This window comes from Chinchilla lanigera, unplaced genomic scaffold (genome assembly GCF_000276665.1).
Source record: "Chinchilla lanigera isolate Chin_1 unplaced genomic scaffold, ChiLan1.0 scaffold00155, whole genome shotgun sequence".
Classification (NCBI taxonomy): Eukaryota; Metazoa; Chordata; class Mammalia; order Rodentia; family Chinchillidae; genus Chinchilla; species Chinchilla lanigera.
In genome coordinates this window covers 1,424,207-1,439,048 of record NW_004955556.1, presented here as the reverse complement: position 1 = coordinate 1,439,048, position 14,842 = coordinate 1,424,207, and positions in this window count along the sequence as shown.

The window sequence follows — 14,842 nt, the reverse complement described above, 5'->3', positions numbered from 1 at the left end:
GGAAACCTGGCAGGGTGGCCAGAAGTCCTACAGAGGCCACTGCCTAGTGAGTCCCTGGACCCAGGCAGTCAGATTCTGCCAGAGCCACTCTGCCGAGCATACTTAATTAGGAACTCCTAGGGGCTGCTTGCTTCATTGACTTTTATACAGAGTGATCAAAATATAAGATGAGTATTTAAACAAAACATTATTACAGTAAAAGACGCATTGCCACTACCCCTCTCAGAAACCTCTCGCTTGCTTTAAACACTCATTCCATTGTTCTTGCCACTTTCTAAAGCAGTTCTGAAAGTTCTCTTTCCTCAGTGTCATTACAAGGTGTAATAAAAGCATAGTGACTGCTGGGGCTGAGTGCCATCCAACGGAATGGCAGGCTGTAAAGACAGGATGGGGTGTCCTGAGTTGATTCAGTGCATTTATTTTCATGGTCATTTTGACTTTGAGGAACATCAAGGCAGCCAGGACAGCACAGCTGACACTCATGAAAGAGGACTCCAGAGCTGCTTCAGGAAACAGCAAGAATAATGGGATAAGTGTGTTCAGATTGGGGGCGGGATTTGAGGGTGATTCATGACAATGTGGCTTCACTGAAATAAATTTTTAAAATATAAACATTAACTGTACTTTTCAACCACATCTTGTACATAGCAAAGTTATTTTATTTTCCTAGTATGATTGATTTTTTAATGTGTATAAATACTTAAGGCAGTTCAAGAGCCCAGTATTGCTTCCACCTCAAAAATGTTTTAAAAAAAATTTTATTTACAATTCATGTAGTTTACAGTCATCTTGGGGAAGGGTTATCTCTCTCTCCCTCCCTACTTCCCTTTGTCCTCCCCTTCCTTCTTCTTCCTCTCTCTCCCTCCCGCTCTCTGTTTCTTTCTTTCAACTCTTTCCCGTTTCCCCAAGCAAGACTTCTCGTTGCTGGTGGAAGAAAAACCAAACACGACGCTGAGCAACCTTGAGTGTAATCAGCAACCGAGGCCAACAGATGGCGCTCTCAGCACGCTGCTTGCACAGGGCTTGCGCGCTCTCGTGTGCGTGTGCGTGTGCGTGTGTGTGTGTGTGTGTGTGTGTGTGTGTGTATGTGTGTATCAAGCAGATTCGACCAGGCCCTTTGCAGGAGGAGGGTCTCAGTCCAGTCCGGGGCTGCAGAGCCCTTTGGCAAGCATCCACGTGCAGCTCCTGCGTCCGCAGTGTGGGCCAGGAACAGGCGGGCAGTGGGGCGTCCAGGATGCACGTTTGAAGGAGCAGCGAGGTCTCGCCTGCCGTCTCATCCCGAAGACTCTTTGGGCACCGCAAGGGGGCAGCCAGGATCCTCAGATGGGCGTGCTTCGAGGGGCCCTGTGCCCCGGGGCCCACGTGGGTCAGAGCATGAGTGGGAGGTAGCCAGCCAGGGCGCGGAGAGGAGGCTGGGCAGTACCCAGCCTGGACATCCACCCTGTAGCAGCCCAGGCACCTGGCCTCTGAGGCCAGTGGACAGGTGTGTAGTGGGCACCCACTGGAGACCTCTGCTTGAGGTCTGGGTCAGGGTGGCTTGGGAAAGTCAGTGCACTTACACTGGCTCCAAGGCTGGAAGGAGAGAGCAGGTTTGAGGGCACCCTAAGAAATCTGCACACTAGGGAAATTGTGGGGACAACATAGATGCCCATTGACAGACAAATGGACAAAAAAATGTGGTGTATACATACAAGGGACTACTACTCAGCCATAAAGAGGGATCACTGCAGTCATTTTAGGGTAATGGGTGCACCCCAAGAGCACAATGTTATGTGAAGTAAATCAGACATACAGCTTAAATATAACACTGTTTCTTTTACATGAGAAACCTGAAGTATAAATGATTTACAAAGCACAATAAAGGAGAGATGATAAGAATTGAGGAGGCAGACTTTTGGAGATAGGGATGGGAGAGAGGGGAATGTGGGGGAGAAAGGGACTAAAGAGGATGAAGCCGTGCTGTATATCACTTCCCAGTGTGATGTGATTCTTCTGCACCTCAAACATATATCAGGAATGGAGAAATCCGTAAGCAGCATGTCATGTCGGTGAATCCAAAGGGGCCTGTGTGAGTGTGCCGCGTGAGCAGGGTGTGGAGGGCAGGGCCGTGACACTCACACAGGGAGTGACAGGCCCCCGGCACCAGATCTGGGAGAGGGTGGAGAGTGAGAAGGAAGTGGAGCTTCAATCTCCTGGGTGCTTGGGCCTTTAACTCTAGTGTTACATTAAAATTGTCTTTTAAAATTTATTCTTATTTTTCATAGTACTGGGGATTGGGTCATGGGGTGCTCTATCACCGAGCCACACCCACAGCCACCCTTTTAAATTTCATTTTGAAACAGGCTCTCCCTAGGTTGCCCAGGCTAGACTTAAACTTGCAAGCCTTCTGCCTTAGTCTCCTGAGTAGCTGGGAGTATAAGTGTGTACTATCTAGCTGGTGGTTAATTACATTTTTGAATGTTTAAAATCTAACCTGTGGCCCTGCACCTCTCTACCTCTGAGATACACTCCCAGACCCTGGAATCCAGCTGAGAACAGTAGAGTAGAGATGCAGTATCAGTCACAGGTATAGTTCAGAACTTTCTAGTAGATGCGTTGAAAGAAGCAGGTGAAAGTTTAATAACATATTTTATTCACTGTAACACGTGAATGATGTAACTTCAACATGTCACTAACAGAAATATTTATTGAGACACTTTATATCCTTCTTTACACCAAACCTTCTGAATCTGGCGTGTATTTTCCGTGTATAGTACATTCTAATCTGGATCCTTCATTCCCGTTGGAAACACTTCATTTGCATTTAGATTTCACAAAATTTAGAGTTGAAAGAAAAGGTCTGCAGGTTGTTCCAAGTGCATGTGAAAGCTTTTAAATAGTTGTACCTGTATCAATCTTTAAGTTAAAATTAAATGAAATGGAAAATTTAACCACTCATTATGGTCTGCGGGCACATGTGGGCTGCAGTCCTACTGTGTCAGATAGCACAATGGCAGGCACACAACAGCCAAGTATTTGTGTTAAAAGTGTAAAAGTAACAAGAAAGGGAGAATGTGTAACTTCCAAGCCAATAGAGGGGGGTAAAGACCAAAAAATCTTAATTCAACAGAAGGAAGAAAAGGGAGGAAAAAAGTAGAAGAAAAATCATGGTAAATGGAACACAAAAGGAGGCAGAAACAGGCATAAATATATCAGTAATCACAGGAAATGGAAATAGATTAAGCTCACCTATTACTCTGGATTTTTAAAAAATGCAACCATAGCTGTTTCAGAGACACACCTCAAATAAGGATATAGAAATATTGAAAAGAAATTAATGGACAAATATACCGGGAAAGTTACTAAAACAAAACTGATATAGCATAGTAATACTGATGTGAAGCAAGGTCAATTAAAGCAGAAGCTTTGTTGGGGAAAAGAATTATCATCATGAGAAGATACAAGGGATCAGTCACAGAGACCTCAAGTCCTGACCTCCGTACTTCTCCTGGAGGGAAAGAGAAAGGGTGCACTCATTTGGGAATTTTATGACAACACTAAGAAACCGACAGGCCAAGGAAAATGACAGTAAGTTAGTGGAGAAACAGAGGTTTGGACAACACCTTGGGCAGCGTCCTCTGACAGGTGTGTGCAGAAGTTTGCAGACTTTGAGTGTGGACCACTTCATACAGCTTGGCTCAGCAGACACAAAAGCATCCACGTGATTCAACTTTCTCCAACCCCGTGTCCATGCAGCTGGACAACAGCAACATAGGTGTAAATCAAAGACATCTGCAAACACCGAACAACACATTGCTTTGTGTCCGAAGGGAGATAGCGGAATAAAAATTACAAAATATTTAGAACTAAATACAACACTACCAACACATTTCAAGACTTCTCAAGTGCAGCAAATACAGTATTTGGAGGGATATTTATGGAGACAAATGTGTGTACCAGAAAATAAGAGATGCTCAAGATGAACTGAGATTTAACTAAAGAGGTTAAGGACAAGTGAGCACAAGATGACGGTTTAGTATTTAGCCCTTCAGGGGGTTGGGAAAAGGGGTTCTCCAGGCTGGGTGCAGTCTTTCACTGCTGGGGTTCCCAGTCTTTGGCCTGGGCCTGTTCTCTCTTTTTTTCACTCTCCTGGGTAATGTTATCCATTTCGGCAGTTCAAAAACATCACCTTCCCTGATGTGTCCCAAATTGATGTCCTCAGCCCATCCCAAGGATTCCTTCATGCCTGTCTTTCTCCTGCTGGCATTTCAAACAGCACACACCCAAAACATGCTCCCCAACCTGTCCTGATTGTGAGGCAGGGCATGGCCTCTTGGCTGGAAGACTTCTGGGCTTGTTGCTCCTGGGCCAGGAGCTGCCGCTGTCACGAGCCTGGGGCTCAGTGCCATTCTGGAAAACAGTGACAAAGATGTCAACTGATGCTTCTTGTGAATCACCTTCATTGTGCATTTCTTTGGAAAAATATGTTCCTTTTTCCTGTTCACCAAGTACTAGGTGCCTCAGGGTTAGCCTCCAAATGCCTCCCTTCCTGGTATGCACATGTCCTTTGTTTCAGTCTGTTTTCTGTTGCTGTAACTGAATGCTGGTGGCTGGGAAATTTATAGAGACTAGAAGTTATTTAGTCCATGGCTCTGGAGGCTGAAGTCCAAGTACAGAGCTGGCTTCTGTTTGCATCTGGTGAGGCCCTCTTGCTACACCCTGGTGGAGGGCGTCACATGGTGACAGAGCAGGTGTGCCATCTCAGCCTCTTCTTATAAAACCACACATGCCATCAGGTGGTCCCGCCCCGTGACCTCATCTAACCCTAATTACCTCCCGAGGGCCCTGCCTCCCAGCACCATGAAAACATGACTCTGGGAACTATGTTTCCAGGACAGAAACTTTTCAGGGATGCATTCAAATCATAGAACCCTCAAGAGGTGGAAATGACACTGACAATTCTGCATGGGGACACCAAGAGGCCTGGTGGCTTTACTCTTTCTGTGGCATCTTTAAAAAAATAATCTACACCATCCAGTGAGTGCTGAGTGGCCAGGAGGGGAAAGGGAGGCTGTAGGAAGCCACCGAAGTGTGAGGCGGAGGGGAAGCTCACAAGTTCTGCCCACACCCAGCCCCTGTGAATGCAGCACAGGACCCCACCAGCCAAGCCCTGCCTCTTCCTGTCCCGTTCTGTCACCAGAAATAAGAAGCAGCTCTTGTTTAAAACCACTACACTTGGTCATATAGAATTTGACATTCTCAGTACTCTCCAGTAAAACCTCAGAAAAATCTGAAGATTGAATATTTGAGCACCTGCTGTTTGTGAGCTGTGTGCAACGGGCCACGGGGTGGCCCAGGAGACCTCCTGCTTGGACAGCTTGGTGGCTGAGGAAGTGAAGAGGTGGCTGAGCGGAGCTATATGCAAGTTCAGGGGCCACGGGGAGTGTGGGCTGCTGTCAGGGATAGTCCTGTCCCAGGAAGGCAGCAGTGAGGACAAGACACGTCCTCCTAGCCCCCATTCCAGCACAAGGGTGCTTTGTGACAGTCCCTGCAGGCTTAACGTGGATGCAAAGCAGCACTGATGGTCCATGATGTTGGAACCCGCCTTGCGCTGAGTACTGCGGCCCATCTCTCTTGTCGCTTCCCACCAGCTTTCCACAGGGAGGGACATTGCTGTGGTGACTTTGGGGCGCTGGGTGAAACTTAGGGGCAAAGAGCTGGAACAGCATACCCAAGGTCGGGCTGAGGAGGGGCAGAGGCAGGACCTGAACCCAGGTGCTGGGCCAGAGCTGGTCCTTGCTTGCAGCCACAGCAGCAGATTTCTTGTCTGCTTTTAAATGGACATCACAAGGCATGCATTTCTGTCTGGTATTAATAACATCTGCAGTGGCATCTGAATGGCTGAGTAAAACGCCGTGTCAAAGCCTCCTGAAGCAGTGCCCTCCTGATTATGCCCGAAACACAGAGAATTCCCCCCACAATGTTTGCTTTTGCGTTTATGTCTTCACGTTGCTCCACCACTTAAAAGGGATTTTAAGGCCGATCTATAAAAAGTGTGGGAGGATCAGGTCATTGCCTTGGGATGGATTCCCAGAAGGGTAAGTGACACACTTTCAGTTTGGGGATTCCAGAAGCAAAGGAGAGCCATGCTGGGGTGCTGCCCACCTACCCCCAACAGAGCAAGGGCTCCCAAATTTCCTGGCTTCTGCGGAAGCACAGAGAGGCTACTCTGCAGAGAGCTAGGCCAGTTGCACCAAAACTGCATGTGAATCTCCCTTAGAAAGTGAAGTGAACCTGTGGCTGAGGTTGAGAATTCAAATGTGCCTGGCTGGCACCTCAGCGGGGCCTGGGCAGAGAGCGGAAGTAGTGTCACCTTCCTGCCCTGGCCCATGCTGCAGTCAGCAGCCTGAAGCACGAAGCACGCCGGATTGGCAGCGCCCTGGGTGGGGGTGGCAGTTCTTCTTGTGGGGGCAGTGGCTGCCACGGGCTGCTGGAGCCATAAGCTCTGTTGGTGACAGGCAGTGCACTGGGTCACCCCACACACAGAGTGAATGCCACACCTGTTCTTGCCTTCCCCAGCCTGTGTATCCCCACACCAGTGTCACCCTGACCCTTACAACTGCCCCCAGGCATGGAAGGGGTGGCTCCCCCCTCAGTCACTGTCCCTCAGCACTTGTCGATCCAGTCCCCCACAACAGCCTGCGTGTCCTGCTGATGAGTCCTACAGTCCTGGGCCCACTCTGGCACCTGAGGAAGCAGGAAGAGGTGTTTCTCTTTGTCCTAGGCTATTTTCTTTAGCACTGTGGTGATAAATTCAGACAAGTCCCTGGGGACGGTGGTGTGCAGGCAAATGCTTACCATCCAACTTTCGAAAAATAGAAAAACCAGGAATGTGTAGACTGTCCAGTTGGCTCTCTCTATCCATGCATCACATACCTGGATTTAGCCATCTGGGGGGTTGAAAGCATTTGGGGAAAAATTGCGTTGGTCCTGAATGTGCACAGGTTCTTTTATTGTCACTGTTTTAAACAATACAGTGTAACAAATACTTGCACAACACTGACATTAGGCATTCTAGGTTACCCAATGATAGCTCAAAGTGTTGGAGAAGATGTGTATGGGTTACGTGCGAGTTTTAGGTATGTATGTATGTATATCTTTCCATGTTTCTGGTTGCAAACTGAGTTGGATGAGAACCGAATCAAATTCAATGGTAGGTTCAGTGCCGACCCTGTGGGGAAATTTGGTTCGGCTCTTGTCCAGTTTGGTTTGCAACCAGAATCATGGAGAGACTTGAGTTCGTGAACTGAGGCACCCGGTGTGTGTGTGTGTGTGTGTGTGTGTGTGTGTGTGTGTGATTGAAAACTACAATCAATGTTTAAACTTCAAAAAATTTATTATAATAAAAGACACATAGTCACGATCTCCCCTCAAAAGGCTTCCTGTTATTTCAGATACCCTTATTCCGTGCTTCTCACCACTTTCTGGGGCAGTTCTGCAGGATTCTGAGGGGGATTGGTGCATGATTTTTACTGTAATATATTCTTTGAAGTTTAAGCATTCACTGTACGTTTTGGTCACTGTGTGTATGTATGTGCAAGTATATATAAAATATCTAAGTTTATCATAAATTTGCTCTTGTAGCTGGGGGTGTAGCTCAGCATTGCAGCAATTGCCTAGCAATGTGTGAGGCCCTGAGTTCGTGTCCCAGCCGCTAAACATTTTCTCCCTGGTGTAGAGGATGTGTGATATGCACTCCACAAAGTGAGCAGTGATCCCAGCTGTGTACAAGGGTAGAATCAGTGATTTAGGTGACAGTAAAATGTAATGCTGTTATTAGTACGTTTTAGATATGTATTACCTTTGTTTTCAGTAGAAATCATTTAAGTGTATATAATTTAATTTTACTGTTTTCTTTCTTGGAGCAGTCATGTAGAACTAAAATTCCACAGAGATTACCTTTGAAGTCACAGTGTTGTCAGTGCTGTTTGTTAGTTTTCTGGTTTTTAGAGGCAAGCTGTAGAGTTTTTTGCTAGAAGAGTCTTTGCTTTAGCTGACACTAATACTGTGTTTTAAACCATAAGATGTAAAAATAATACAGGAAACAGAAGTTTGTGGGGTGCAAAGGGAAGGAAGAACAACTATGCTGGTGTCTATATTTTTCAGAGCAGTGAATGTTGTCTCAATTTGCTAGAAAGACTGCACATAATCGCTCAAAGTCATGAGGAAATTTTCTGCAAAGATATATAAAAGTGTAATGAACAAGGCTTGAAAATAGCACCTTTAGAAAAATAAAATAAACATATAATTACAAACCAGGAAGGAGTAGGAGAGAGGTTGTGCAAGCCTGATAATGTCTTGTTTTTCAGGTCCGAAGCCCAAAGGTAGAGCCTGATACCAAAGCGCCCTGCCTCAGGGCTGTAGCAGGAGTCATCTCTAGCCTTGAAAAACAGTTGTTCTTTGTGACTTTTCAGGCCGGTGGCACAGGTGGGCAAAAGGGAACCAACGTTTTAGGTTCTTATACACTGAACGCAGCTTGCTGTGGGCAGGTGTAATTTTATAAATAAAGAAGCACACCTGCTTAAAAGCAGCTCTGTCCCTTCTGCCCAGACTGGCCTTTCCAGTGTATTCGCTCCTGCCCACCTATCCCAAATGGATGCCATCCCCTGTGGCCCCTCTGTCCAGTCCCATGGCCTCCCCATCCCCTGCCAGCCAGGGGCTTCTCTGTCACCCTGGGGAGCCACGGTGTCCTGTCTGCACCGTGGATGTACATGCAGTGCTAAGGTTGCACTTTGGAATCCTTGTTGCCCCTGATGCATACACACGACGATGCTCCCTGCAGATAAGAAATCCGTGCTGAAGGTGCCCATCTCGTCCCACAGTCCCCTTAAAGGGGGGCGACTGCAGCCTGTAGAGGGCTATTTCCTGCCCCAGACAACAGCAGCAGGGCAGGGACCAGAGGGCCTTTCCCTCTTGTCACTGATATGTCCAAGAGCAGGGACCCAGCCAGCTTTACCCCTTTCCTCCGTTTAAGTCTCACGGTGACTGAATCTAGATGGAGAAGCTATGGTTTTTTGCATTTCAGAGGAGGAAACACCCTCAGTGCAGTTAAGCATGCACCTCAGACCACAGGTCGGACTCTAAACATTGCCTTTCCCTGCTGTCCCACCCCTGGCGAGGTGAACCATCCCTTCTTCCTCTGCCAGGCGTTGGGCACTGCTCCTGCCCCGGCCTGGAAACTTCAGGGCACAGGGGCTGTGCTGAGCAAACAGCCCAGGCAGCGGCTCTGCGCCCAGCGACCAGGCCGGCCCTTCCTTTGCTCCATCTCATCTGTCTTCCCGGGGAGGGTCACCCGCAGACGTGCAGACCCGCAGGGTCATCCCGACCTTGACCCTGCTCATCCATCCACGCATGGAAGCTCAGCCAGGCTGCTTGAACGGGTGAGCACCACCCTCATGCTGTTCCCAGGGACCGGCCGGCTTCCTTCAGTGTTGCACGCCCATTGGCCGGGGACTGAGACTCGGTCTCTCTGCTCTCCTTCAGCAGCAGTGCACATTCCCTTTCATCCCTCCCTCAGGGTCTGTCAGTGGCCAGCTGCAAGGTAGCTCATAAGGGGCTAAGGTGGGGCCAGGGCCCCAGGCATCAGGACCCTGATGAGGTGGCCGCCAGCCCGGCACCCTCATCCCCAGGTTCCTCAATGGCTGCATCCCAGCAGCAAGGTTTGCTCAGCGTGGCCAGTGTCCCTGGCTCTGATGGGGGGCACTGCCCTGACCCACTGGGACCTCATCTCCACCACTGGCTGCGGCCTCCGGGATCACATTCGGTTTGTCAGGTGTTCCCATGTCCACGTGGGGGAGCGGGAGCAGAGAGCACCTCTCTGCAGGGTTGGGGCTCAGGTGAGGGACACTCAGAGCCACTGATTCTGGCTGCCCCCTGCTGCAGCACCCAGTGTGCTGCCAGGTGCGGCCCAACCTGGCCCACTGAGGTACACGGAAGAGGACCAGGCCCCTGGCCGGCCACAGGGCTGGGGGAGTCTCCTGCAGACCCTGCCTTGTGTTTACGGTGGAGACAAGCACAGCTCTGTTCTCTGCCTGGGGCCCACACCCCAGAACCCCACATCTTCTCTCCTCCATCGACATCGATGTGACTCAGCCTGGCCTGTCACAGTCATCACGGCTTCATCTTCCTGGTTTCAACCCAGGAGAGCTGAGCACAGCTCCGTCCAGGGCTCTAGCATGGCTGTCGGGTTCCGGCTGTTTCCCTTCACCAGCGGGCCTCCCGGGCACGGGCCATGCGGGGCCTGGGAATGGAGAAGCAACCCTTTGGGACTCGGAGGGACTTGGTAAGGTCCGCCACCCCAAGGTCTTGGCATCATTCCTCTGCGGCCTCCCCGGGCACCCTTTGGCAGCCGTCTTGGTGCAGGGCTTGGCAGGGGCCAGTGGTGTGGGTGTCTGCGGGCCATCCCTTAGCGGGCAGCCACAGTGGGGCTGACCCTCTCTGGTGACCCTGGAGGTCACCTCAGTCCTTCCACCTCTGAGTGAACTTGGGCTGTCTTTCCCCATGTTCCTGGCTCAGCTGTGCTGTTCCTACTGCAGCCATCCCCATCCAGGCTGGGATGCAGGTCGCCCTTCGGGCTCTCACACGTGTCTGTGCCCCCAACCTGGAGCCCAGCCCTTCCTTGGAATGGACGTGCTGGGGGCCGCACCTCCAGAGCTGGACCCCAGTGCTCATGTTTATGGGGTTTGTGTTTGTGTGGTTTTGTTATGTGTAAATGATGGGACCGTTTGGCTTTCAGGGAGTCGTAAGAAAAGGATCATGTTTTACTTTTTTGTGCATGTCCCCCTGGTTTCCTGACCCCATTCAGTAATGGGCTCTCTTTCCCCACAGAATGCAGATGTCACCTCTGTGCATCTAAAGTGGCATGCATAATTGATGTTATTTCTGAATTTTCTACTCTTCCACTATCTTCTCTCCATGTTAGACACTGTTTCCATGACAGAAGTTTCAGAGTGAATTTTAACTTCTGATAAACTGAGCCTTCCCTCCTTGTTCTCTTTATGGAACGCCCTAAATAGCTATAACGTTAAGATAATGGCATAATGAACCCCTATGTGTCTGTCATCCAATGGCAACCTTGATCAACATTTTGCCATTTTTGCATTTATACCTCCACGTTTCTAATCATTTTGTAGTTTTTACTGTAAAACTTTATGCACACTGAAATGTGCACATCTGAACTGCAGGATTTTGATAAACTGCTCCTCCAGTGCAAGCCAAACTCCTGTGACAGTATTACATCCTTTTGTGACTTCAGAATCCCTTAGACCTCTTTCCAGTCAATGCCCCCTTGTCGGGGCAAACAGCATTCTGGCTTTTCCTGTCATAGATTCACTTTGCTTGTTGGCTAATTTCGTGGCTAATAAATCCCAGCACCGTACATTTTTGCGTCTGATTTATTTCATTTAAACAGAACATCTATGTGATTCATTCTTGTCGCAAAGTGTATTAGTACTTGTGCTCTATTTATGGTGGAATAGAATTCCACTGAATGAATTTACAATGAGCTTTTCCTCTGTTATGCACTGGTCACAATTTGGGGTACATCTGTTTTTAGCTATCATGAATAAAGCTGGTATAAATACTCATGCCTGGGTGGATGAACACATGGATACACTATTTCATTTCGCTTGGGTGAGTACTTACAAGGGGAAATGCTGACTCACATGAAAAGTGTGTGTTTCACTCCATAAGGGACTGCAAAGTGGCCTTCAGATGTGGTTGTACCATCATCCTTTCCATCATCCTTTCCATCATCCTTTCTTATCTACTCTCCCCCAGCAATGTAGCAGTTTCAGTTGCTCCCTATCTGGGCCAACATTTAGTATGAATGATCTTTTTAATCTCAGCCATCCTACTGGGTATGCTCGGATAACCCAGGGTGGTTTTCCTTCATACTTGTTTGATAGCTAACAATGTTGAGCACTTCTTCATATACTTTCTGGTCCTTTTATTTTGAGGGGAGTAAAGTGTTATTTGCATCTTTTACCTTGTTTTTATTGGGTTGCTAATGTTTTTGGTATTGATTTGTTGGAATCCTGTACATATTCTCCATATGTCCTTGGACAGATAGATGCTTTGTGAGTATTCACGTCTACAACTTGTCTTATCATTTCATTTTAAGTAGAAGTTTTTAATTTTGATGAAGTCAAATTATCAATATATTTTTATATGTATCTCTTTTTTTATCTTTGTTTGTTTGTTTTTTTGTTTTGCTATGGTACTGGGAATCAAACTCATGACCTTGCGCTTGCCAGGCAAGCGCTGTGCCACTGAGCTAAATCCCCAGCCCCTCTTTTTTTATCTTAAAGGGTAAAAGAAGGATAACATAATAATAGGGGGGGCTTACCAAATTACAGACAAAGTGGTAGGAAATTATCAATGGTTATTGTTTTATATATTGTTATCTACAAGATAGTTTCTCAGGAAAACAAATAGACAAATAATAGTGAGCTACAGACAAAAGAGGAAGGAGATTATCAATAGTTGTTGTACTATTCTTTGGTATCTTCAAAGTGGCTTCTAAAGAAAATAAATAGAGCTATACATGAGTGACCTATTGAATAATCATTAACTTTACTCAAGGTTGTTGTAGGAAACACATAATGATAGACATGCATCCGTTTACAAAATAGGATAGGAACAATACAAACATTGCAGAGTTATGGATAGATTAGTAGGAAAATATCAATGGCTGCTGTAATACATGGTGGTATCTTCAAAGTGGTTTCTCAGGAAGACAGAGATACGCAAGAAGGATCTAACAAGTAGTTACAGCCTAAGGGTTGTCAAAAATCAAGTGAGCCGTCTGAGGCAAAAGCTATTTTTTGTAGTGTTTTCTCTGCAGCCTCCCATCACATTGGGACCTCACAGCCAGTTAGTGTCCTCTCCCCAACTGTCAGCACAGGCTGCAGGAATCCTGCTGCAGACCTCTCCAGAGCCTGTACTGTCAGGGGAACAGTGGCTTCCAGGGAGTCTCCGCAGGTATTGTGCAAGGTCCTCCTGGTTTACAGCTTCCAAGCGGCTCTCATGACCCCAGTCCACAGGACCTCTGACTCCTCGGGCTTAGTCTGCATTCTCATGTTCTCTGAGTCCTTGTACATCAGCTGCTCCTCCGCTGACTCTGGACCTTTCTGGTTCTCAATGGCAGGAGCAAGAGTGACCCGTTGTATGGTATGTATTCCCAGGGGTTTCTCCATGTTTGAATGATTCACACACGTCCTATATGTATCTCTTTATGTTTTGTCCAGGAAATCTTTGTCTCTACTCTCAGTTGCATAAATATTCTCCTATTTTTCTCCTAGGAGCATTATAGCTTTCACTTTCACATTTGTGTATAAGAACAAATATTATCCTCATCAAAATTCCAGTATCATTCTTCACAGAAATAGGAAAAACCCTAAAATTCATAAAGAATCATAAAAGACCTTGAATTTTGAGAGCAAAGAACAAAGCTGGAAGCCCCATATTACCTAATTTCAAAATCTATTACAAAGCTATAATAGTCAAAACAGCATGGAAGGGATGTCACACTGACAATGGAACAAGATGGACAGCACAGAAATAAAGCAGTGCATTTATGGTCAGCTGATTTCCAACAAAGGTGGCTCAATTTCTTTTTGTTACAGCTATCCATGTGGTTCTGACACCCTTTCCTGGAAAAGACTTTATTTTATGAGAAACAAAAAAAAGTGCCCTCATCTTTTTATTGACTGTACCTCTTTCCTTTCCAAGCCAGCTACTCCCCAATAACTTCATGGTGGTCACACAGGAATCCCCACATTTGAGATGGTTTGGGCAGGACCTCGTTTCTAGTGATGTCACAGCAATGGTGTGAAGAAAGGCATAAGGGCATTGGGAGTTAAACTGCATTCAGCTGTCTATTCCCACTTCCCCAAAATGAAACCGTCTTGGCCTGGCAGGTGTGTGGCTGTGCACGAAGGCTCCAATTGCGTGTGGTGAATGGTGCCCATGAAGGTGGCAGCAACAGGCTGCGCATCAGCACCCCAGGCATATCAAGCAGTGTTGGGGCCTGGCAGTGTCCAGAGGGCAGGAACCAGGGCAGGCACCGCTGCAGTGTCCCAACCTGCACCTTAGTGACACACCCACCTGCCAGGACTTGGGCTCTCTTACACCCCAGGACAAGCCCGTGTGGCCTGAGGGACCTGTGCTCAGGCTGGGAGCTCCCTGAGGAAGGAAGCTGCACCCGACCTGGTACGTGGCAGTGTGGGTTGAAGTGGGTTGGGTGGCCTGAAACTAAATGGGCAGTGCCTGATGGCTCTTATCTTTGTGACAGGTTTCTTTAGAGTCCTATGCTGACACCGGCAAGGGGAAGTTTTTAAAAATTAGGAAACCTGGTTGCTAACCCTCACTCCTTTCCACATGTCTCCTCAGAGGTCACCAGCAGGATCTACCATTTTCTCTGCTGGCCTCAGGTGCCTCATGGCGCTTTCCTTTGGGCTCTGGATGTCCTATGACCTGTCCTCCAGGGGCACTGGGATGCCTGTCTTCCACCTCAAGGAGGTGGGCTCTGCTGGTCCTCCCCTCTCTTCCTGGGGCCCACAGCTGATCAATTGTGGTCTAAAACTATTAAATGTGAAAAACCCAGAAGTCACAAGTCCACATTGCAGACTGTTCTTGCAGAGGACACAAAGCTGTTTCTCTCCCTCCAGGTTTGTTAAAAAGCCCATGGGTGGGTGAACTCTTCTGCCTTCTGGCTCCTAAGAAGGTGTATAAAACACACTGCAGGAACGTAGAGAAGTGTGACTAGTTAAGTGAGACTGCAACAGCCAGTCCAGAAGTTTGT